The 25,538-nt window shown below is 43.8% G+C and overlaps 2 long non-coding RNA genes across 4 annotated transcripts; both read left to right on the top strand.

Annotated features, from left to right (window-relative positions):
- The first annotated feature begins 865 nt into the window (after positions 1–865).
- Positions 866–7,502, top strand: LOC310708393. Its single transcript, XR_014526992.1, has 4 exons — positions 866–2,308; positions 4,586–4,669; positions 6,164–6,406; positions 7,395–7,502. It is a non-coding gene; the product is annotated as an uncharacterized lncRNA (long non-coding RNA).
- A 1,471-nt stretch (positions 7,503–8,973) lies between these two features.
- On the top strand, positions 8,974–20,396 carry LOC310708371. 3 transcript variants are annotated; one of them, XR_014526961.1, is made up of 4 exons: positions 8,974–10,219; positions 13,800–13,922; positions 19,319–19,484; positions 20,284–20,396. It is a non-coding gene; the product is annotated as an uncharacterized lncRNA (long non-coding RNA). The 3 variants fall into 3 exon arrangements; XR_014526962.1 differs by lacking the exon at positions 19,319–19,484 and having other exon boundaries at positions 9,779–10,219; XR_014526963.1 differs by having other exon boundaries at positions 9,787–10,219; positions 19,319–20,385.
- Positions 20,397–25,538: the final 5,142 nt, after the last annotated feature.

The following is a 25,538-nucleotide window of genomic DNA, read 5'->3' as shown; positions in this document are numbered from 1 at the left end:
AGTTGTTAAATAAAAGGAAATAAAAGAAAAAAATATACTGCATGGTGCTGGTGCCAATTCCAGGTGGGGAGTTTCAGCATCCCACCACCTAGGTGTGTCCTTTATCCTGGCAGGAATGTGGATGACGCTGTGGTCTAAACCACTTGAGTCTCTTGGGCATGCCAATTAGAAGGCCAGCGGTTCAAATCCGTGCAACGGGGTGATCTCCTGTTGCTCTGTCCCAGATTCTGCCAACCTAGCACTTCAAAAGCACACCAGTGCAAGTAGATAAATAGGTACCACTGTGGCAGGAAGGTAAACGGCGTTTCCGTGCGCTCTGGCTTCCGTCATGGTGTTCCACTGCACATGACCTGGAAAGCTGCCTGTAGACAAACACCGGCTCCCTCGGCCTGAAGCGAGATGAGTGCCGCACCCCAGTGGCGTAGCGTGGGGGGTGCAGGGGGGGCCCAGCCGCACCGGCCGCAACATCTGGGGGTTAGGTTTAGGGGGCGCAAATCCATGGGTTAGGGGGCGCAAATTACCGTATTTTTCGCTCTATAAGACGCACCAGACCATAAGACGCACCTAGGTTTTGGAGGAGGAAAACAAGAAAAAAAAATATTCTGAATCTCAGAAGCCAGAACAAGAGGGATTGCTGCACAGCGAAAGCAGTGATCCCTCTTGCTGTTCTGGCTTCTGGCATAGCTGCGCAGCCTGCATTCACTCCATAAGACGCACACACATTTCCCCTTACTTTTTAGGAGGGAAAAAGTGAGTCTTATAGAGCAAAAAATACGGTACTTGCCTTGCCCCGGGTGCTGACAACCCACACTACGCCACTGCCGCACCCCATAGTCACCTTTGACTGGACTTAGAGAGGGCAGACAGAGAGGGCAGTCTAGCAGCAGCTATTGCTGGTGGTGCCTCCCATTTCAATCCTCTGGGACCCTGATATAAGCATTATGCTGGAATAAGGCAACCAAAGCACTAGAAGCATTGTAGGGGAATTTAAATGTGTGCCTCCTTGTGTGTGTGGAGAGACAGAGATTCCTATAGGGGGTTTTTGGGGGGGCAGTGTCAGAGCAACAATAAACTGAGCAGCAAAAACCAATTTTCATATGGCAAAGCGTGTTGGAGAGAAATGGAAGTCAGCCATTGCAGTTACACCATGGTGTCCCCTTCCATATTTACATCTGGATCACAAGAAGATGTGTCTGTTGGAATAATATCTACTTTGTTATATGAGGTTAAAATAGTAATTGTAACAACAGAGATTAATTTGTCCATTACAGTATTAACAGTAAAAAAGAAAGAAAATAAAAATGACCACACGATGGTGCCATCATCTTGAAGTATATATAAAAGCCTGAAAAGAACATGTTAGCTAACTTGTTTTGAAGACTGTCTTCCAAAAGCTATTTAACAGCCCCCCTGGGAAATTTTTGGAAAGGCATAAGATTTCAGTCAGTGCAGAATTCACAATGGTTTTTAAAAGTTTATTTTTGCTGTTTATGTTTGGTTTTTTGAAGAACTGTGGGCATTTCCAGGTGACCTGGAATACTGAGCATTCATCTTAATTAGTTCTTAGAGAAGTTAGGACATTCATTTTGATTTGCTTGTGAGGAGTTTAGACAATGTTATATCAAAATTTCAATCCTTTGAAGAAGCAGATTTGTTACACAAGTCCTCCAAATCAACTTTAATTGCACAAACTGGATTTGCTCATAGGTGATTGAATCCCACCTGAAAATACTGAAAATCTGGAAGTGCCCTGTGAAACAGGAGGGCTTAATAACAGGCATGGAAGAAAAATAAACAGAATGTTGTCAGGATAAAAGCAATGGACAAAATTCATTTGTGAAAAATTGAGTTCCATGAGGACTCAGGAGGGGATAAGGGCCTAAGGCAAGAGAGGCACTGAATTTTTTTCACAAGGGATGCAGATCAAATTCAAACAAGAGCTGAGCTTTGAACACCCTGAAATTCTTTTCCACTTTGGGTTAAAATTTGCACTGAAGAAAAATTCCCAGCTTTCGTCCTCCCACACCAATCCTCAAGTACTCTCTTCATGAGTTCCCCCCAGCGCCCACCTACTCTTCTGCTTAAGGCCTTTCCTGGTGTTTGTGGGAGTAGTGGAAACACACAGAGGCAGGAAAAGAGGCAGATCCCCACCAGAATGCTTGACATCCTTCTGGGCTGTTATGCTTGTTTGCTGCTACACAGCACATCAGTACACGGTCCCCGGACCCAGTGGCCACTGAGAGATTGAGTTTTCCTGAGAATGACTACAATTGTAAACCCTGTGGGTATTCAGGAATTTTGCTGTAAGGTATAGTCTCACTCTCACTGGTACACCCCCTGGCATCCACAGTCCTTGTTAGCCTCCATTATAACTGCTGGGGTGGAACAAGTTCCTATGTGCGCTTGTGACTGGAGTACAGCAAGACACCTAAGGATACATTAATGTCAATAATCTGCTCTTCATTGTTCTCCTTGGCTGCTTGTGCTTCTCTTTGCCAAGTATGGGGGACCTGTGGCTATGGTACTCCAGCTTCTATCAGTCCCCACCAGCATAGCCAGGGGTTAGAGATTCAGAGCCTTGTAGTTCAACATCTGGAAGGCCACAATTTCCCCATACCTGCTTTTTGCAAAGTGCTGTTTCCACAAAAGTTCCCTGACACCCAGCTGCCTCTTATGTGCTCATGGTTCTATTGTCATCGTGACACCCACCCATGCTGTGCATCTTGATATATGTGAATTGTATTTCATTGGTGGAGCTGTGTTATACATTAGATGCTGTGTCATGACCTTAGGTGTTAATGGGAGATTTCCCTGCATAGCAAATACCAACTTCAGAGGAGGAATATTCCTTAGGAAAGAGTTAAGTCCCCCCTTCATACTGTAATCCCAGTAATTTCCAGCCCTCCATCCTGATGCTATTTGCATTTTTAGAACCACAATTTAAGGGCACATAGAGGCTGGCCCTTTGTCAACAACCAGGGACCTGCACTTGGAGAACTTTTATTTTCACAGTGTGCATCCTGAGCACACCTTAAACCAGCAAAGCATATCTTTCTTTCCTTTTTTTGCTCATGCTCTTTGAAGAAAGACTAGAAAAACATTGGTGGAATTATGCAAATATGGTCAAAATGCCTCACATCAGGTTTTCAGAAACATCCAAACAAACAATAAGAGATTTTGCAGCATGCAGCTGGCATGGTGAGGCCATGAGTGTATGACCAAGGTGAAACAAAGAATGGAGTAACTGACAAGGAACAATTGTAAATTTGTGGATAATTATTGCCTTTGTTTAAAAAGATGACTGTTACGGGGATGATAAACACTATGGGTGGAAAAGAATGAGGAGGGGTGTTCTTCACTGATTAGCAAACCAGCTGTGGAGAAAAGCTCTAATCACTCGCCCTCCATTCTGCCTGAGTGAGTCAGGCATATCCTTGCTGCAGTGTTCCCAAATACACAGCAACAGGTGGAGTGTGGGGACTTCAGTGATAACCAACACTGAGATAGCCATTAGGGTTGCCATATTTCAAAAAGTGAAAACCAGGACACCCCGAAAGTTGTTGAGCTTTTTTCCGATTTACTTGCCTAAGATCAAAGACAAAGTACCGCTTTTCGGAAATTCCACATTTGAAATCCCAGTAATATCCAGGGAAATCCGGGCATATGGCAGCCCTGATAGCCATCTCCCAACTTGCAAAAGCTGTCAACCCTCTACCTGGTGAATATGACTGGCTTGTGATTGGTGGAGTATCACCAGCTGTCAATCAAGCCCCCCAAAGTGGACTGTTGCAAACAGTGTCATTTGCCCTTCATTCCTCCAACCTGCAACATATTCTTGAAGTTTGTTAGAGTTAGAGGTGACCATTCAGCATAAATTTGCAGTGTTAGTTTGGATTAAGTGTAGGATTATTTAGGCCAGTATTTTTGTATCACAAGCAGCATACTGGCTGCTTCTCCTCTCGTCTTCCTTTTTACCCTTTGAATAAACTGCTTAATTGGATTACTGGGCTGTACTGGTTTCTGAACACACTCAAAGGCTAGTTAACCTCTCTTATGGCTTAGGCGACTGGGTCTACACAATGCCTTGGAGGGCACAATGCCTTGGATACATTGATGAATGGCTGTAGCAGAGAGAGAGAGAGAGAGAGAGAGAGAGAGAGAGAGAGAGAGAGAGAGAGAGAGAGAACGGACTAGGATGAGTTTCCAGGCATACTAGCCTACCCTGCAGAGCTGGTGCTGGAACAGGAGACTGCCCTATCCTTACAACAGTTATTCAGAGTAATTAAGCCTTGTCATTGATAGGTGCAACAGAAAATATTAGTGCTCCTCAGCCACAGGGGATGATTTGGCTGGAAGGAAATAGAAGGAGTAGGGAGAACAGTTACAATGAAAGCAATAGCCGCCATGCATTTCCAGTATGCAAACTGCCCAACATTATGGGGCTCTGTTAACGTCTAACAACCTGGATCTACTTGCTGGTAAATCCTTTCAGTGAGTCACTGTTACATTCCAAGAAACTCCTCATTTCCCAGAAACTCTTCTAAGCCACAAGATTCTAGCTGCTTTATAATATTCACTGTAATAGATGGTCCTCCTTTGGCGTCTGCATCCTCTGATGGATTCTGCAGTCATTAAGAGATGATGTTCTTCAGATGGATCAAGAACGGAGGTGTGTTCATTTCTGCCACAATATTGTTCCATCATATAGATTTTCTAGATGAGAGTATCTAATTAAGCAGGCTGTGGAAGAAGCTCCAAGGATAGGACCTGGACAAGGATGGATGTGGTTTTCATCAGCTAAAAGCTGGCCATCATCAGCTGCCTGTCTGAGAGATCTGCCTTTGTTTATTTATCCCCTACTTGGCATTAAGCCAGCTGATGTGAAGTTATAGAATGCCCACAAGCAGAGCTGTAGCTGGGGTGGGGGTGTCTAGCCAGGGTTTCTGCCCCAGGTGAAGCCTCCAGAAGGGCGCCATTGAGGCTTCCAGCCTCCCAGCATGTCTGGGCTTCAGCCAGACAGAACGATGAAAATGTGAATGGCAATCATGAGCTCCATCCTTCCCCTTTCCCCATGAAGCTGTAGAAGGCTCATTTACAATGTGATTCAGGGAGAGGAAGAGTTGGAAAATCTGGAGAGGCTGTGTGACTCTCCCCAGTAAAGCAGAAGATAGGACCCCTGTGGGTTTGCTACTGTGTGATGGAAGCTGAGGAAGAGAATCACTTGGACTAGATGATCCTTGGGGTCCCTTCCAATTATTTCCAACAGCCACACCTTTACCTGTATGGCATGAGATAGTGTGAGATGGTTAGGCCATGATGTCAGATGGATATGGCTTGCATAAAATGGCCTCAGAGATGTCCCATGAGCCGAAGGTATCCCATGCCTAGTTTGCTGCCTATTTTCCCACTCTGAAGGAGAAGCTCTCCAGACCCACTGCAGTGTGTCCTTTACTAGGGAGCTCATAAAATCTGATCTGCTTTCCCCAGCAAGCTCCTCACTGAAGGAGGTTTTATCCAGCTACATTTCTGCTACCTTCCTTCCTTCCTTGGGTATGGAAGGGGCTGGCAAGGCAGGCCCAAGACTTATTGCTGCAGGAGGCAGAACAGCAAATTATCCCCCTCCTCCAAGTTTCGGTGCGCATTACCCAAGGCAAATCAAGTTATTTTGGCACTTGAAGCACAAATGCTTCTTAATGTGCCTGGCAGCAAAAAAGAAAAAAAAAGAAAAGATTGATGACTATAAGTTAAATAACCTACAATTTGCTACTTGTTCATGACACCCAAAATCAGCTGCCCGAGGAGCTGTTTCACTCTGCCTAGGGTGGGCCCAGCCCTGAACAGGCAGCCCAGACTATTACATTGATTTTGCCAGCTGCTGTACTGATTCTAGAGACAGCCGAAAGCACAAAATTAAGAGTTCCCTCCCCCCCCCCCCGGCAGCAAAAGGCCCCAGATGCTTTAAACGTTCCTCATTGGGAATGTGCTCCAACTCCCTGATCATTTTGGCTGCTCTTTTCTGCACCATTTGCAGCTCTTCTATAACCTTTTAGACATGGAGGTGAGCAGAACTCAATATTTCTAAATCTATAAGGACGTTATTATATTGGAAGTTTTGTTTCTGATCCCTAACCTGGGCTTTGCCTTCTCCCCTCCCCCACCCCAGCTGCTGCATACTGAGTTGTTGCTTTCTTTGAGCTGTCGACCACAACCCATCACTGTGGTGCATCTCAGAATCTTAGAGAAACACAGGTACTGCCTCCTGGACTGCTGTTTCCCTGACTTCCTAAAACACACACAAAAACAGGATACAACAAGTGACACTTTCTCTGAGTGAGGACTTATTTCCAAACTTGCTTTTGGTACATCTATGCAGGAATGATCATCATGGCATGTTGTCTTGCTTGAGGTCAGTCTCCAGGCTGTAGGATTCCAGCCTCATAGAATTCTAGCATGTTTGAATTTAATTAGTGCATTAAGACATTTGTTATCTGTCTATCTCCGCCAGGATTTCAGTGTGTAAGAAGCTCTGAGATGGCTGTTCCAGCATATGGCTGTAACTAGCCTCTTTTGTTTCAAACCAGAACAAAGTTTGAAACTAGCATTTTTCTCTACCAATAGTTTAGAAACTTTTACCTCTTGTAACTAAGCAGTGTTTTACTGCCTGTGCAATTTTTCTGACTGCTTTATGGAAAAGTACATGAACCCAACCTTTGAAAAGTTTTGTAAGTAAACCATTTTGTACAATGAAAGCCTTAGATTTTTATGTATATAGGAAGATAGGTTGTGATGGTTTAAAACACACCCAATGCACATTTAAAACACATGAGTTCCTTCAAAGAATCCTGGGAACTGTAATTTGTTAAGAGTACTGGGAATTGTAGCTCTGTGTAATGGGAAACTACAATTCCCAGGATTCTTTTGAGAAAATCACGTTCTTTAAATGTGTGTTGAATATGCTTTAAATGTTTGGTGTGGATCTGTCTCTTAGTGGATAGGCTGAAGTTCATGTTTCAAGTGCTGAATAAGTTATCTAGGAAATAGGGTGTTAGCCATAAGCCTGGAAGATCTGTCTTCAAAATTATAGCTATGCTCTGTGGGGGCACTTGGTTCTTGCCTAATGAACATAGTAATGATTTTAGCTCAGAGGGTTCTTTCTGGTGGACATGAATGAGCAATAATAAAGACCTTTGCAGGCTTAACCGAGCTATGTAAATAATTATTAATATAGTAGTAAAGAAAACACTGTTCATTCCCACAGATTGCCTGTCACTTCAGACAGGAAGTCCCCCCCAACCCGGTCTGTCTCCATTTATAAATATGATGTGTTTGTTTTTGATTTCTCTTTCATTCATGAATGGCCAAATGCACTGTCTGATTTCCCACGGTGGTGAAAGGAGGGAGACAACATGGCAGGGGAGAACAGAGGAGATGGAGAGACTGACTGAACCCTGAGTGGCATTATCAGGAAGGGCACCGAAGCAGACTGGACAATAATATAATAAATTCACCAGCACATCATAGCTCTGGTCAAAAGCATGAGCTGAGGGCACAGGCCTTTCTGGTTTCTCAATATTTTTACATGTATCCTCTACCAATTCATCATCTCAGCACAATTCACACATGCATTTCAAGCATGTCCCTCTCACTCCCCTAATCCTGGGCACTCTAATTTACCTCCAACAGAGCTCCAATTCTCACCACCTTTAACAAACTATAGCCCCTAGGATTCTTTGTGTGCGGGATGCTTTAAATGTCCGAATTGCTCAGCTAAAAATGAAAACAAAGTCAACACACATGGGTGTAGCAAGGACACACAGTAAAAATTTCATGTTTTCCATGATCTTTAAATGCAAGATCCCTGAGATCCATAGTTTCCTCTGCTGATACCATAAAGAAAATCTGGGATCCAATGCTTAAAACGACACATCCAGGACATTGCTGCTCACATGGATGACCCTAATCACTTTCATATCTAGAGCCCACCACCACGCTCAATCTAACCTTGTACCCCCATCGCTTTCAATCCCTGTTAAGAGCTGCATAAAAATCAAAGTTCCAGTCCTTCACGGCAAGCAGGAAAACTGGAGGCAGCTGTAGCAAGAAGGCAGCAGCTCTTACACAAGCGATGGAGGGCAGGAACCTGCTGTCCTTGAAATGTTGTTCACCATGCACTGCCTGCTTTCATTTAAGCTGATCAGCATCTATCTTGACTCCATGTAGAGAAAGAAAAAAAAGGGGGAGTGATAGTGGTGGAGGATAAAACTCTAGCACCCCTTTCAGAGCAAAAGTACACAGTGTCAACAAGCCCCCAGAGAAGTAACCTGGGGCCAAAGTGAAACATACAGTTGTATCCAACATTAGTTCTAATCAGAGTAGACCCGTTAACATTAATGGGGACAAATAACTTAATTTCAATGGGTCTACTCTGAGTAGAATTTATTGTGATGATTAATGAGCAGTGGGAGAACCACCTTGAACAGCACCTTGAGCTTCTTGGAGAAAAAGATGGGATATAAATGCAACAAACCAACCAACCAACAAATCATCAGTCGTCTTAAGGCCCTCCTCTTGCCCCCACGTCAGTAGCATATTTAAGTACATGAAATATCATAGAATCATAGAACTGTAGAGTTGGAAGGGACCAGATATACGGTAACTCAATTTTTTGTTCCCCAACCAACTTGAAACCATACTGAGCTCGGCTTAGCTTTGCAAATGCGCTAGCAGTTTTATTGCAGTACCATAACATATGACATAGTTTTGTATGTAGCAGTTAATGATGATCCAGTCCTTAAAAACCATAAAAACTCAGCAGACAGAGAAATGGCTTCCCTATCCTGTGAATTGGCATTCACGATTATGAATGAATTTCCCCTTCATCTCCTTTATGGGAATGCTAAAGGAATATTCGACAAACTCAGGAAATTACAGACCATCACAGAATCAAGATTTGCCAAGGTGTTGTTGTTTTTTGTACCTCACTTCGAACTGCATATAACAAGATCAGGGACAAGAGTCCAGCTTTTGGGGGAAGAAGCATGTCCAGGTGACTACAAGAGAAAATGACAAAGGGAGGGAGATGGGAAGGTTCCGCCCACTTTAGGCTCTGGCTGCGCCCACTATCCGTTGCGCACTTTACTTCTCCCACGCATCAGTGGTCCTCCCCATCCGCGCTTTACCAGTTTCAGGTTACTAAAGGCTCTCTCAACTGATGCAACCCATAGGGGAATGCAGCTGAACATTCTTTGGGTAACGCTACTTTCAGAAATAGGTCTCCCAGACCTTCGATATGGATCTGGATCTAGGCAACTAATGAGCCCTAAAAAAAAATTTAAACAAAAACCCGAAGCTTGTCACACTTGGACTCCATAAGCCAGCTTCATGAGCTATGGTACCCTAACTGGGCGCAATTTTACTTCCTCTGCATCAAGCGCAATATTTGAGGGGTGGCAGCCTTCTGGCTCTGTCTCCTCCCGCTGCCCCCCGCATTCCTGCACGCCCCCCCATGCCTTGCAGACACGAAGAAGCTGAAAGGGTTGCCCTTCAGAAGAGGGAGTCTCATTCATTTCGAGGCGTTTGCACCGGAAAGTTGACGCCAAGCGCTAGCGGTTCCTGCGCGAGAAACGCCCGTCGACGGAGACACCCGTCGGGCTTCCGCTAGGGGGAGAGCAGCAGGCCAGGAGGAGAAGAAGAAGAAGAAGAAGACAGAAGGAGAGGACCGAGGGAGAGAAGGGCGATCTTCTCCCCTTACCCCACCCCTGGCCTCCCCTCCCCTCGGCGGCTGCTCGCCTTATTTGTCTAGGAAGTGGGTATTCTCAGCCCGTCCAAGATGGCCTCAAGTGGTTGTCACGGCAACAGTGTGAAAGTCATCAGTGCCATGGAAACCCTCTCTGTGGCATAATAATATAAATATTTTCCTTGAAGAAGGAGCCTGGGGATGAGTGGGCGATGTGCTATTTTCTAGCGCTGCTGCTGCCTGGCTGCGGCGGACGGGAGGAAAGGAGGTGGGGGCTGGAGGAGGAGGAGGAGGGACGGAGGCTCCCCCGGCGATGGGGAAAGGGGACCGATAAAATTAGCTCAGCATGTCTGCACTGGCGGGGAAGGGCCCCGCGGGCAGCGGCGGGCCTTGGCACCAGAGAGGAGCCGCGCTGGGGCTGCCTGGGCATCGCCAGGTCCCAAGGCCACTAGATGGGCCCACAGGCGGGCAGGAGGCGCCCAGGTAAGAGGAGTTTGCCTGCTGCTTTGCTCGACTTGCCCCAGGGCTCCTGATGCCTTGCCTTCCTGTCCCAGAGGAGCAGGCACATGCCAGGCAGCAGCCGTAGCAGCTGAGTCTCTGGGCTCAGCTGCACTCAGAAGCCCACACTCACTTGGCAAGGGCACCGGGCAATGGGGAAGATGCTTCCCATTCCCCAGAGTTCCTGAGAGTGAGGGTGGCGCAGGGACAAGGGCGCTCAAGGCCGCTTCATGTGTCACAGCATCCCTGGTGGATGGACAGGCACAGGAAGCGAAGTGCTGTGCAACCCATGACTAGATCACATGTGAATAAGAAATGTAGGGGCGTTTGGTGGTAGTTGTAGTTGTTTTTGGTTTTCTTTGGGGTTTGTTGTGGGGAGCATTTACTCTCAGTATATAAAGGCTGGAAAGCCGCGGCCCCAATTGTTGTTTCCTGGAGCATATACACAGGGTAGCAATGCACACAAGGGTACCACATGCAGTGATGTGCATGCCGATCTCACATGGTAGTTCCTGTGTCAAAATGCCTCCTGCTTTAATAATTTTTGTAACGTCTGAAGGGGCCTAGACATAATCATGAAACCGGAACGTCTTTTATATATAACACTTGGCACATCTTATGGTTTGGAATGCATCTTGTGTTGTTCTCTCAGCTTGCATAAGAAAAATGAAAACCAGCGCCAGTTCACCACTTTTGAAAGCAATATTGCAAGCTTTATATGGGTGAATAGCTCTCTGAGCCTCAATTCCCATCTGAAAAATGGGTATAAGAACAACCCTCTTTATAGACATCTAAAAGGAAGAATGAGAGAAGGACTGGGAGTTTTTACCCAAGAAGTGCCTGAGGTGACTTACGGCGTAAAAGACAACCTGTTGCACATTGAGGGCACCACATGTCTTTGTAACATTTTAAGTGGTAAAACGTAATTTAAATGGATAAGGATGTATTTAAATAATTAAATGTAAATGATTCGTTGTAAAACATTGAATACATCTATAAATGCATACAGCCACAAACAACCATATACGTACAGAACTGCAATGGCTCCCCTCCACTCCATAACAGAAGTGGCAAAAGATATAGAGTTGGCAAATTGATATTTGGTGTGCCATTGTTTAAGCAGCTTCAAATCCAGGCTTGTCAATTTGTGGGGAGGGAATGTATGTGACTTCATAATCACAGTCTTTTTACAACCAATTGTTTTCTACTGTCAGTTTTGCAACATGCAAAGCACCTTTTGCAACACACAATTTTCAGAAGCAGATATCTATGAGGTGTTTGGCTTTCTTGAACATATTATATACATTTGCATATGGAGATGCAAATGTTTCCTCCATTTGCCTCCTAGACTTGTTTGCTCTGACTATTAGGAGTGAGTACCTGGGGTCTCAGGCAGAGCTCTCTTCCAGACTTGCCTGTATCCAACTCCAAATTCTCCCTCTCTCCCAACCATTTGATTTTGTGGAAGGTAGGTTTGCAGTTGCACCGACATACATGGCTTTCAGGAGGGTAAAATGTTGTGTTGCAAGGTTGCTTGTTTGCTTGCCTCACCACTCCTGTTGCCAGAACCATAAGCTGCCTTACGCTCAGATGGCCCATCTAGCCCTGTATTGTGTACTACTCTGACTGGCAGCTAGCAATCCAGGGTTATTCCCCACCCTACTCCCTGATCCTTCTGAAAACAAGAGGTTTGGATCTGGCATCTTCTGCGTGCAAACCATGCGGATCACGTATGGCAGGGATGGGTAACATGCAGCCCTCCGGATATTATTGCTGGCTGGACTGCTGGGAGTTGGTTTCCAACAGCACCTGCATGGACCACAGATTGTCTATCCCTGGGCTAAAGCCTCTGCCACACTCAAGTGCTTTATGGGCTATTTTCCTATCACAACATTCGCAACTGCTGGCATGGCCAACTCATTCTTGTCCTGAGCATTGGGATTGCAACAGAAGGGTGGGGTTTAAACCTTCTGAAACAAATTAATAAATTTTGAAAATGAATGAATCTATCATGGAATGACATAGCATGGTAAAGTTCATGCTTTGCATGCAGGAAGTCCCGGGTTCAATTTCTGGCATCCCCAGGCAGGGCTGAGAAAGGCTTCTGTCTGAAACCCTGGAGAACCACTATATAAGAGTAGACAATAGTGAGCTCAATTGGACCAAGGGCCTAATTCAGGATAAGTTAGCTACATATGTACTTATTGCATTTGTAGTGTGCAAGAAGCTCAGGGTGGCATATATGCCTCACCCCCTTTTATCCTCACAACAACCATTTGTGGGTGTGTTCATCCACACTTTTGCTTGTGCCACACCTAGAAGATAGTGGGTTAGGAGGAAATGTGGTTAAGCTCTGTGCTAGCTTGGATGGAGAGCTCTTGGCGCAGCTTCCTAATTTCTGGTCTAGTGCTACAGTTCGGACCCTCGAGCCAGATCCTGATCCTTCCAATAACTAAGTCCCAGATCATAGCATCAGGCCATATAAAGAAACACTCCCACACTTCCCCGCTATTTTTTCAGTCACTATTGTATCAGTTGGAATCAAGGAGTACTCCAAGAAGTGCAGCAAAGGGGGCAGAGACACTGGGTTGATTTGCTTGACAGCCCCCCTCACGCCCCCCCCCGACGATAGACCTTGGCTCAGCATCAATCACTTGAAGGCTCATCATCCAACATGTACACTCTCTCTTGAGTGCTGCTGCAGCCCTCTGTGCCCTTTCCCTAGTACAAAGCATGTTTGCTGCTGGTGATGCGAGTTGCTTCAGCAGATATGAACTCACAGGGCAGAACAAGCTGTGCAGCGGGCGAATATGCTGGCTTTTTATTCCAAACATGTTGTTTATGTCATAAAAGGAGACAATTCTGCAAGACAGGATTGAGAAGTGGAAAGGTGAACAAATAGGGCCTCTGAAGGTGTGCTGATATGAGCTTAATATGAAGGTATATCTGTCTGGCTGTGGAACTGTGACAAGGTGTGCATATATATCTGAATTGGTCTTCACCGTCAGCGCTGCATGATGGATGAGCATAATCAAACAATGTCCTAGGGAGAACATATTTCCTCCTCCGCTTTGTGAAATTTCATCACTGTTGTGGACAAGACTCTCTGGTAATGCTGCCAGAAACCCCCCACTACCGGAATAGATGGATGCTGTCTGTTCTAAAACTCTGACTCAGGGCCAAACGAGACTTGACGTTAAAAGGTTTCATAGCATTTAATGTTCAGGGATTTTTATAAACACAAACAGGAAAAACCTGCATAGGAGATGCAAAGACTTGTTTAACAATTTGGCCCTTAATATTCATTTGAGATATTACTTTTTAGATTTTTTTGTGGGGCCAGCATTCATTTGTGAAGAGTAGCTGAAGGGGCATAGAGTGCCCCAAATCACCTAACTTGTCTGCTGATCTTCTCACTTCCCCCTGGTTGCAAATAGTGGTTTAAATTATGACATTGTTTGTTTACCAGTATATCCAAATCTATGCAAAAGAATAAAAACTCACTGTTTATTTTCCGAGCACCAGGGATCTTGAATGATAAAACCCTTTTCTAATTGTGCAATAGGTATGTGGCAACATGAAGAAGAACTACCTTGCTCTATGAGGCAAAAGGTCAGTCTAGTCCAACATTCTGCCCCCAGCTGTAGCAAGCTAGATTCTTCTGGAAACTCAAAGGCAGGACATGAAGGTGATGCCCTGTTATTATAGCATCTAGTAATCTAAGGAATTCTGCCTCTAAACATTGGGGCTTGTTAATCATGACTACTACCTTATTATTTATTTATTACAAGCAACCCAGATCCCTCTCCTGATCAGTGTAATTTCTGATGTGGGAATATTACATTTCCCTAGCACTGAAACCTTAAAATGTTGCAATTTTTTTTAATACAGAGAACACTGGACATTGTATATTTGATTGTCCTATAGAAGGTAGCCGAGCAGCTGCCAAGAGGCACTTATTGGATAGTGATGGATGTTTGGGCAAAACCTTCCCAACATCCGCTGAAAAGTGCATTACAGTGGTACCTCAGGTTACATACGCTTCAGGTTACAGACTCTGCTAACCCAGAAATAGTGCTTCAGGTTAAGAACTTTGCTTCAGGATGAGAACAGAAATTGTGCTCTGGCGGCACGGCAGCAGCAGAAGGCCCCATTAGCTAAAGTGGTGCTTCAGGTTAAGAACAGTTTCAGGTTAAGAACGGACCTCCAGAACGAATTAAGTACGTAACCAGAGGTACCACGGTATAGTCGCATGGCCATGGTGACTAGCTCTTCTTTCTGATGATGTACTTGGCAGCTCTGCCCCCACACTGTTGGAGCGTGTCAGAAGGTATACATATATACCAATCAGGGTTCCTCCTTGCACTGAGAAGCTCTATGTGCATTCACCATTACATGCTCAGAACCCCTTCTGATGTGCTCCAAATCCATGGAAGGTTTATGGTCACCAAATGTGGCAGGGAGACTAGTCCATATGGCTCTGACCCCTCTCACACATTCTTTCAGTGCAAGGGGTTGTCATTTGAACCTGACATTAATTATTGTCATCAACACAACTCCCATTCAGTTCAGGCTATAACATTTGTTGCATTGTTTTGGTTGCTTTGGATACTTTTGCGTGCTTTACAACTCTAAAAGAGCAATATTAGGAAAGCGTCTGTGAATTGCAACAAATCCTTCTCCCACAGTTGCATGTTCCCCCTCTCCTGCACTGGAGTGTATAGCTCCAGTGGTATTCCTATGGGGTGGGGAAACAAAAGTATTGATGAACCAATTTTTGACTACCCTCCCCATGTGAAAAGGAAATAGTAAAATGTAGTTTTACTAAAATCTAAAATGATAGAAAACCACAAAAGGAGAAAGATTTAAAGAGCTGCTTAGTTTGAAAAGGCTCATCAGTTCAGCACTACGATCCTCAGTATGCGACCACTGATAGATAGTAGATAAATTATTGAGAGTAATAGTTTAACAGATGTAGTATGAAGTAATGTGGGAATTATGTTGTTATTACAGAAAGCACAAAAACTTTAGCATGCAGGGATTGTTCTTTGTTCATCTTAAGGATTTTGAGGGTTTTATCTGTAAATGCTGCTGCATAAGAATATTTCTTTTAACTACAGTATAATGATTCTTGAGCAACATTAGGCTGAAAAGCCTAAGCATATTCACTTAAAAAGTAAATGCCATTGAATCTCTCAAGCAGTTTTGAATAAACATGGTTAAGCTTGGAATGTAAATCATGCTTTATTCATGTCATATATATGGTATCTTAGTTTGCTGGTATTTAACTGTAAGGACCCTTCCCACACTGTCAAAAGCCTTTTCTAAAACCAGTTAACTAGCATGATGAATGTTTGGTGATATCAGACACTATTTGATATTTTTCTATAAAGTATATATTCTACTTGTTCTTGATTTGTCAGGGACTTAGGACAGAGCCATGTTATGTCTACAAACGCACATTCATAATCTTGCATTTCCTGATGTGACACAAGCAGGTGGAGGCAGGGGACTTTGGTAGAGATCAATAGATGCTAGTGATGTTCTCAATCTTTCCACACCCAGAAATTCTCTTCTGCAAATGCCCCCTCCATCTCAGTCCCCTATCTGGAGAGAAATTGGTTAAGACACCTTGGGTGGGCAATTTTCAAGGGAGAATCATTGGTCAGAGGAATAATTAAGCATCCCCTCTACCCATCAGTTATTCCCTGGGAATGACCCCCTATCAGAAATTCTGTAATAGTGGATTTCTTGTATCAATAAGGGTCTGGAATAGATTACCGTATTTTTCGCCCTATAGGGCGCACCGGCCCATAGGGCGCACTTATTGGGGGGGAATAAAGGAAAAAAATTATTCCCCCCCCAGCCCCAAAGAGCAAATAAGCCATGACAGTGAGCAGGATGGATCCCGCTAGCTGTCCTGGCTTCGTTTTTAGCCTTGGGGCTAGGGGTCCGGGAGCGACGGCGAGGTTGCGCAACCTCGCCATCGCTCCCGGAGCTTGTGGAGCTTGCTGTCCGTAAGCCTTGGGAGCCTGGCGGGAAGTCCCGTCGGGCTCCCAAGGCTTGCGGAGAGCTTCCTGAAGCCTGGAGAGCGAGAGGGGTCAGTGCGCACCGACCCCTCTCGCTCTCCAGGCTTCAGCGAAAGCCTGCATTTGTCCCATAGGACGCACACACATTTCCCCTTCATTTTTGGAGGGGGAAAAGTGCGTCCTATAGGGCGAAAAATACGGTATCTTTGAAGTTCCTCCCTACTGTATGATTCTGTGACTGTAAAATGTTCCCCAGCTCTGCATTGCTACTACATTATATAACTTGCAATTCCAGCAACACAGTGGTTAAATATTATCACATTTGCTCTTCTACTAACATAACTTTCCCAGTTCAAGTTGTGCTTCAAATAATTGTGTTTCCTCAATTACAGATTCTTCAGGTTTATTCAAATATTGAACTAACATTCATTTACCAAGTTTGCTTTAATTTAACTTTGATAAATGTATTACAATTTCTTTCTCCAAACTTGTGTTCAGTGTGTTGTACCGTCTTGTGACATGGAATGCTAGAATAAATTAGATTTTAAGGAGTTTTGCTGTTGCTTCAGAAGAAACAAGGAATACTGTATTCCACTTCGTCTTAAATTTCCAGTTAATTGACTGAGCATTACAGTTTATCTAAAGTGCTAGAAAAGCAGAGGGTCTTTTCTTTAACTATATCTTATACTTTGCTCAGATCGTTCAGTTATGGACAAAAATGGAATGTGTTGCTAAAACAACAATGAAAGCTAACATTTTAAATACTGCTGTTAGACAACCGTCAGTTCTTGTCATAATCTTATTTTTGTAGAACACAAAATGTATTTCCATAAACCTGTTTATTTCAGTGAACTTCAGCCAGTTTAGTTTGTGCTGGATGGTGCACATTTAGGGATCAGTGGCAGAACAGAATGGGAGCTGCTGTGGTCACAGAGGTTACTCTCCTGCTGCCTTGGAAAGTTTATAGATATGCTCAAGATTTTCAGGCTGTGCATCTGCCAGAACAGTAGTGGCTATTGCTGCAGCTTTGATGCAGGAGATGGTATCAGCTTCCAATAACGTGGGCCCCTTGTACTAATGCCCAGAATACAGTGTGGAATTATATGCTCTACAAGCTGTACAGCCTCTGAAGGGGGTCCTAGCCCTATAACATAGTTGACCTTATCAGTGATATTATGATACATTTTCTTGAAAACAAACAGGGCCATCTCTAAAGAACTTTTGGTCTCATTTTTATTCACTTAATGGAGTGCTCCCGTTTACTTTTCCCCATCTAAACCCATCATCTCCACATGCTGCCTGTCTCTGCTTTCAAGGTCCTCTGCTTTCTCCAATAAAGCTCTGACCTATGTCAATAGCTTCAGTTCCAAATAAAATGTGCATGTTTTGAGTCATCTTGCAGATCAGATTTTCCCAACTTTTCAAATTGGATTTGAGAAGACAATCAAATATGCCTTCCCCCGCTGCAGCCACTGTGGTCTTCAGTGATTTCAAGTTCTATGCAGTTGTTTCAAACCCTGAAGTAAGCCCTGCTCCTCTCTAAGAGGGTGGGATCCAATTTGCCTTTGTAGGTCTCTTTGTTCCCTGCAGTTTTCACATGGTAGTGGGATAGTGTTACTATTTCTCACAAATCCAGAAGAGACAGGTCTCACATCCAAAATCCCAGGGACATGTGAAGATCCTAGAGGTTACATGTTTCATGCCACTCCAATTTCTGAGCAGTGCGAGATTCCAAGGGTCTCAGGGTTGGATCAAGGCACAGCAGAGACTGTAGTGTCTTTATGATATATGGTTTATTTATACATATATACAACCTGAGCCTATGATGGAGGGGTTCACAGCATAAACACCCCAAAAGGGTCTTATTTCTCCCATAGGCACAGCCTTGGATTCAAACAGAAATCAAACATTGCTCTCAAACATTGCTCTGATTCTCTCTGTGCCTTGCTGCTTTACTTCTAGGTCACATCACCGCAACTCTCTGTTCTCAACTTTGGCTTTTTTCTGTTGAAGGAAGGGGCCCTACTCATTTGCTGACTTGCACCAAGCCCATTTAGCCGCCTTAATGGCTCTCACCCAGGCTACCACCTCCCCAGGAGGCTAGTCTGGCTGTTACAAGAATTAGAAGGCTTGGTTCAATTCTGACACTTGCTGAATCCAGGGATTAGAGAGGTCTGGCACCCAGCTTAACACCCAGTTGGCTGTATTTGGGAAATACCTTTATGAGGCCAACCAAAATAATAATAATAATAATAACAAGAACAATAACAACAAAATAATAATAATAATAATAATAATAATAATAATAATAATAATAATAATTGTACCCTGCCCTCCCCAGCCGGAGCCTGGCTCAGAGTGGCTAACATCATATAAATAACACAGTATACATAAAAACAGGCATCAATTAATTAAAATGCATCTTAAAATTAATTCAGACAAATTAAAATCTGGACAAATGGCAGTTATCAGGTTAAGATTGAGAGCAGTTAATACTTGCCAGGACCAACTGTTTTCACTGATCATATAAGGACCTGTGAACAGGCTGGGAGGCCTCCTTCATGCTTGTCCTTATACAAAGGAAAATAGGTCAGACAGCGCCCTGGCCAAAACAGTGTGCAAGCAGGGATTACTGGATAGTTAAGACACAACTGGCCAACAACTGGCAGTTGCCCAAGGTAGTGTGTGTGTGTGTGTGTGTGTGTATTACACAATCACTTCTGCTTTAATTGGTTTTGCAGGAATTCACAATGCTTCAAGCTATACTATACTATGTAAGGTGAAAAATTAATGGAGACACTGAGAAAGTTTCAGGGAGTAAGTTCCTAACCCCAGACTGAGTATGGTTTCTAAAGAGGGAGATTTGGCAACAGGGGGGGTGTTCATTGTCTTTTACTTTAAATAGAATCAGTCCTGGAAGGAAGATGACGTCAGCTAGCTGTGTGTCTTTTGCTATTTCTGTTCCATATATGATTTGCAATGTAAATAAGACTAGTCTGCTAAGTGGCCACCATTGAAAGACTAAACAATATTTTCTCTAAACTGCATGGAGCAGAGAAAACTCATTCAAGTGCTGAAATCAGAGAAGACCAAATTTGTTCTGCAGTACTTCATGGTGCCCACACTTTGAACTGGATTTTGCTGTTATTTGGTGAACAACCCCTCCGTTGGCTCAGGAAAATTTAATTTTCAAGAAAAGTACGCACAGATTATGGAATCAGGTTAGCTTTAACTTCAGTGACCCTCTGCTTTGCTCTGAGGACATTATTGAACTCAATTGATGCAATAATAAAAGACAGATTGGTCCTTAGAAAGCATCCTTTTCTGGTATTCTGAAGTCTGGTAATCCTATAAGAGGCAAAAGCAGAGTCATTGTCCTTGTCCTGATATAATATTATTTCACATAGAGACTTTTCCTTTTTATAAAATGTTAGGCACAAGCCACTGGGACCCCAGTTTATTTGGAAGCAGGTTCCATAGATTTCAGTGTCTACAACTGCAATGACTTACTTCTAAACATATGTGCTTGGGATCACAACCTTGTAGCTGCTCAGTCTTCCCTGAGCTTCAGCTACCATGATGCCAGTGCTTTTTTCTGGCAGTACTCAATGGTATGCAGTACCGGCACCTTCCCACTGCCCCCCAAATCTTGCGATGCCCCTCGTAGTCCCTTCCAACTCTATGATTCTGCCCTTCCATCTATGGTTTGAAAAAGCAGCACTGCTGTGGCCATTCTGTTAGGGGTGTGTGGCTTTTCTCATATCATTTAATCATTTATGTGGGTGGATGGAGGGTGGGCAGAACAGAGAAAGGGGGAGTTGGCAAGTGTGTGCTGTGGCACACCAACCTTTCTTCTCTCTCTCCCACTCTGCGTTGTTGTACCCCTAACCTGCCACCCAGTGCATGAGATCCTCTTTGTCCCTCCTTGAATTGGGCATGGGTCCTTTTACTTTCCAAGATATTATTATTATTATTATTATTATTATTATTATTATTATTATCATCCCAACTTTTCTCCAGACAGGGACTCAAGGTGGCTTACAACAAATGAAAACAACCCAGATAAAATAAAGAAGCTGAAAACATAGAAAAGATAATAATTAAAAAGTAATTAAACTCAAATAGTGTTAAAACTATTGCTTACTCCTTTCTTCTTACCTTTCATTACATTTTTGTTTCATTATTATTTCCTTTAACATTCTTATCTCTTTGTTCTTTTTCTTTTTCTTTATCTTTTTCTTCTTTTGTTTTTGCTTTGTTCCAATCATTTGCACTATTTGTGGTCCTCTACTCAAGGTAAACGGCGTTTCCATGCACTGCTCAGGTTCACCAGAAGCGGCTTAGTCATGCTGGCCACATGACCCGGAAGCTGTACACCGGCTCCCTCGGCCAGTAAAGCAAGATGAGCGCCGCAACCTCAGAGTCGGTCATGACTGGACCTAATGGTCAGGGGTCCCTTTACCTTTTTTACTCAGGGTTAAGGAAGGGTTAACATGCAGATGAAGGTGATGGATAGTTGATTAAGGGCCCTGTGTGAGAGAAGAAAGGGAAGCTCCCAGGTAAGAGTTAGAGGGTTCGCCTTTCTCTGTGTTGGTTAAGTTAAGATTTACCTGTGAAAGAAGACTTTCTTCTTCTTCTTCTTTGCTTTTGTTTCCATTTAGATTAGATTTTTTTATTATAATGTATTAATTAAATGTTATAAATGAAAAAACCCAACTGAAAAAACAAATCTATTAAAATGCAGATGACAAAAACAATAAAAACAGCACAGTACTATAAAAGCCCTTTCCTGAAAAGAACAGCCAGTTGGAATAGGACAGGGCAAGGGGGGTGGGGGAGCCAGTCTAGCTTCTCTAGGAAGGGAATTTCAAAGTCTGGGAGCAGCCACTGAGAACATCCCAGGAATCTCTTGTGATATCTTTAGGGTAGAAGTGCATCTCCATATTCTGCCATAAATTAAGTACTTAGATGGCCCAAATGTAAAGGATCTGAATTGCCTCAGCAAAGCCATTGTATAACTATGCTAGAGTACATACAGTATGTGACCAACTGGTGGTATTCAGTTCAGTGACACCAATGGTAGTTGGGCACGTAGAACGGGGCTGAGGTGAGTCTCTAGGCAACAGTGAAGAAATGGTATCTGCTCAGCATCCAATTACCAATGACACTTCAGAGGACACTTCAAAAACCAGTGGTAGGGGAGCAAAGGCTGGCCCTCTGCTGTTACAGTGTAGTAATTAGAGATGTCATCCTTCTGACCGCTAATACACACCTGTTGCTCTCTGATGGGACTCTATTATCAAATTTAGCTGTCATGGACTTCCAGTAGCTCAACTCCCAATGGGGCATCTGAAAGCATGTCACAACCACCACTGGCACTCTGACTCAGACTCCCATTTGGTGGCCCCCTCCGTTTTTTGTTTTTTACTTACAGAATGTCAGAGCAGCTTTTCTGCGATCACAAGACGACCAGTTCAAGAGAACTGGCCCCTGTACAAGAGAATTCTGAAGTCAACTGGTGGTATTTAATGGAAATCCTCACTTGCCTAGCCAGCATCCTTCTCCAATAATTCTGGTCGTTTCTTTTTTCTCTCTCCCTTTTTTCCCTTTCTGTCCAAAGAAGGTAGTTCTGCTGAGATAAATTCTTTGGTTCACAAGGAAACGGAATTATAATATGTTCTTCAGCTACTTAGCCTCTTTGAAGTCATTCACAGCTTACTATGTTTCTCTGTGGAACTTTGAACTCTCCACCCACAATACATAACAAGACTTATTTATTTACTTATTGCATTTCCTTTGCTATTGGTTACACAACTGTTTCTTTCCAGATGAAAGAGAAATAAGCTGAGAACCTCTGTTCTCGCTAGAGGTCATTTGCGGGCCCAGGCACAGTGAGCCCGCAAACGTCGGGGTTGAACCATGGGAAGAAGTAATAAAGATGGGTCAAGCCACTTGGGATCAAATAGGCCACAACTTCATTGCTTACAGATGTCAGAAGGTCTTGGCTTAGGCATTGGGTGTGCATCCTGAATTAACCAACCCGATTTGCTGACTAATAATAATAATAATAATAATAATAATAATTTATTATTTATACCCCACCCATCTGGCTGAGTTTCCCCAGCTACTCTAGGCGGCTCCCAATCAAGTGTTAAAAACAGTACAGCATTAAATATTAAAAACTTCCCTGAACAGGGCTGCCTTCAGATGTCTTTTAAAGATAGGATAGCTGCTTATTTCCTTGACATCTGAAGGGAGGGTGTTCCACAGGGTAGGCGCCACTACCGAGAAGGCCCTCTGTCTGGTTCTCTATAACCTCACTTCTCGTAATGAGGGAACTGCCAGAAGGCCCTCGGCGCTGGATCTCAGTGTCCAGGCTGAACGATGGGGGTGGAGACACTCCTTCAGGTATACTGGACCGAGGCCGTTTAGGGCTTTAAAGGTCAGCACCAACACTTTGAATTGTGCTCAGAAACGTACTGGGAGCCAATGCTGATCTCTCAGGACCAGTGTTATGTCATCAGGGTCAATCCTGGGTAAAGGACCACTCTATGATGCACATCAATTCTGGACAGTCCTTCCAGGATGCTGTTGGGTAGGTGGGGGTCTATGGCCTATACACCCCTGCCTTGGTATTCAGACAGAGGTACTCCCCCTTTGACCCCTTTACTAGGATACCATAATCCTTGGAGTGGATCCCGCCTAAATCCAGCAATGCACGCTCTCCTCAGCTAAGAGAAAGTAGGTAGGCATTATTGGCCTTGGACTGCAGCCCTACAGTGAGTAAATGAAACTGGCTGTTGGAAAATTCAGGACCAATAAAAGAAAGTACTTCTTCACCCAGTGCAAACTATGGAATTCACTTCCACATGAGGTAGTGATGGCCACCAACTTGGATAGCTTTAAAAGAGAATTAGATACATTCATGGAGGGATTAGGCTATCAGCCGTCATGAGTATGTTCTAGATCTACTGTCAGAGGCAGAATGCTTCCAAATTCTACTTGGGAACCATAGGAGGGGAGAGGGCTATTGCACTCACATCCTGCTTGCAGGCTTCCCACAGGTATCTGGCTGGCCACTGTGAAAAGAGGATGCTGGACTAGCTGGGCCTTTGGCCTGCTCCAGAAGGACTTTTCTTACGTTCTTAAATCTCATTCAGTGCATTGACCACAGAAAGCATGCTTGGGCTTCTTTCAGGCACCAGTGTTATGGAAATCGAACTTCAGAGTGTTGTTTTATATTTTAAAATGTCGTAAACTAGCTGAGCCCCCCGTGGGAGGAAATGGTAGAGTAGGGGAAGACACAAGATTTACCCACCCTGGAAGAATGGCAAATGAAGATGATGGATTATATGGAATTGGCAGAAATGGCTGGCAGAATCCGAGACCAGGGAGAAGAAATGGTGGAAGAAGACTGGAAGAAATTTAAAGACTATCTGCAGAAATACTGTAAAATTAATGAATGTTAAAATGATGTTGGACTGAAAATAAGTGGTTTTGGTATTAAGGCTAATAAGAATATGTAAATATAGATAGTTATATGGATGAAAATTTATAGTTATAATAGGTTAAGAATATAGAGTAAAGATAAATGAAAGAGGGTAAGGATTTGCTGAAAGGATTTAATAAATGGGAGTACAAAAAGGGGAGGTGTGAGGAGGTCAAGGAAATAAGCAAATGAGCCTAAAGATATTGAAAAATTGATTATTATTTTTCTTTTTTTCCTTCTTTTTCTACTTGGTTAAATGTCTGTTTTTTCTGTATTTTTTATCATACTGTTTTTCTTTTCTGTAAAATCTCAATAAACATTAAAAAAAAAGAAATGGTAGAGTAGGGGAGGAGCTAGAAAATTTAATAAATACAAATCCCACATGTGCAGCCATGTTAAGGCTGTGGTCTTGCACCCACTGTCTCAGAAATTCTCATGGACATGAAACCTCAGCCCTGCACAGAACCGAAGCCCCAGGTCAATTTCCCACTGAAGTCCAGCTCATCTTGCTTGGTTAGAGTTTGAACAATACCAAGAGGTGGTGGGAGCAATCACTCCCCTTCAAAACCTGGAGAGTGAGCACCTAGTCCTGTTTCCCCATGTTTAGAATGTCCATAAATTATGTTTCAAAACACACATTCTCACATGGGGCCATCACATCTACATTCTGTTCATCCCACCACATTCTAGGAAGATGTCTATATAGACATCCGCCTTTACCAACCTGACGCCATCCAGATGTTTTGGCAATGGGAGTTGCAACCCCAAACAACTGTGGAGTCAGTTGGTGAAAGCTGCCCTACATACATCAACCACTTTAACCTCAGTAAATGACCCAGAGAAAATGTGAAGCCTTATGACCAACAGCAAATCCTGTGCAATGATGACTAGTGTACTCAGATATTGGTGGTGCTATAAACCAAAACCACCCAAGTCACATCACTGGTGGGTCAGGAGATGGGGCATTGCTGAGCTTGGCAGCTGTTGGGACTGAGCTGTGGGCAGCAGTCTGAGGCGAGCTGGGAACAAACCAACAAGACTCGTTGGACTGAGCCAGTGGTCAGGAAGACCAAGAAGCAAATCAGGAGGACCGAAGGAGAAGCCAGGAGGCAGGGCTGCATCACAGCTGCATGCTGACTCCTCGGGACAAGTTGATTGAGGAGCTTTCTGTGTTGGTAGCTAAAAGCTATCTGCCACATGCACTCAGACTTTCACAAATTCTGTTTAATGGAAGACTGTATATAAAAGAACCTGAAGCCTTGCTTTCTAAGAGGCACTGTTGTCTTGGTAGTGCCATGCAATCTTTAATCTGAAAGTCAGGACATAATCCTCTCACAGAAGCCGTGCTAGAGGCACCCAATGGCGGCGTGTGCCGACTGAGCTAGCATGCCAGTTCAGCTGAAATATGAGTTGGATTCTATCCTAAGCATATTTCAGCAGACAGTCAAAGCTGTCTCCTTCCCAGCTTGCCCATCCCTTGTTAATCAAGGGGAAAGCTGCAGAGACATTTACAAGTTTCCCATCTGTTAGCTCACCACACTCAGCCTTTTTCTTGCCCTCCCCCAATCCACTTGGCCTTTGAGATTTTTGGATGGGAGAATAGCTCTGTTTCCCCAGGTCCTTTTCTTGGTACAGTTTGTTGGAAAAGATTGAGTGGACAGGCAAAAAAATGGCTTTCCCCGGAAAAGTGCCTAGTACAGGAGACCAATTCTCTCACAGGCTGGGCTTGGGTGCGTTTTATTTATGAGGAGTCCCATGCCTGTTAGCCCTTGCCCTTGCTCATGAA

Source organism: Podarcis liolepis, assembly GCF_965112155.1.
Source record: "Podarcis liolepis genome assembly, chromosome: 5".
Taxonomy (NCBI): domain Eukaryota; kingdom Metazoa; phylum Chordata; class Lepidosauria; order Squamata; family Lacertidae; genus Podarcis; species Podarcis liolepis.
This window is presented reverse-complemented; position numbering and strand designations above follow the sequence as displayed.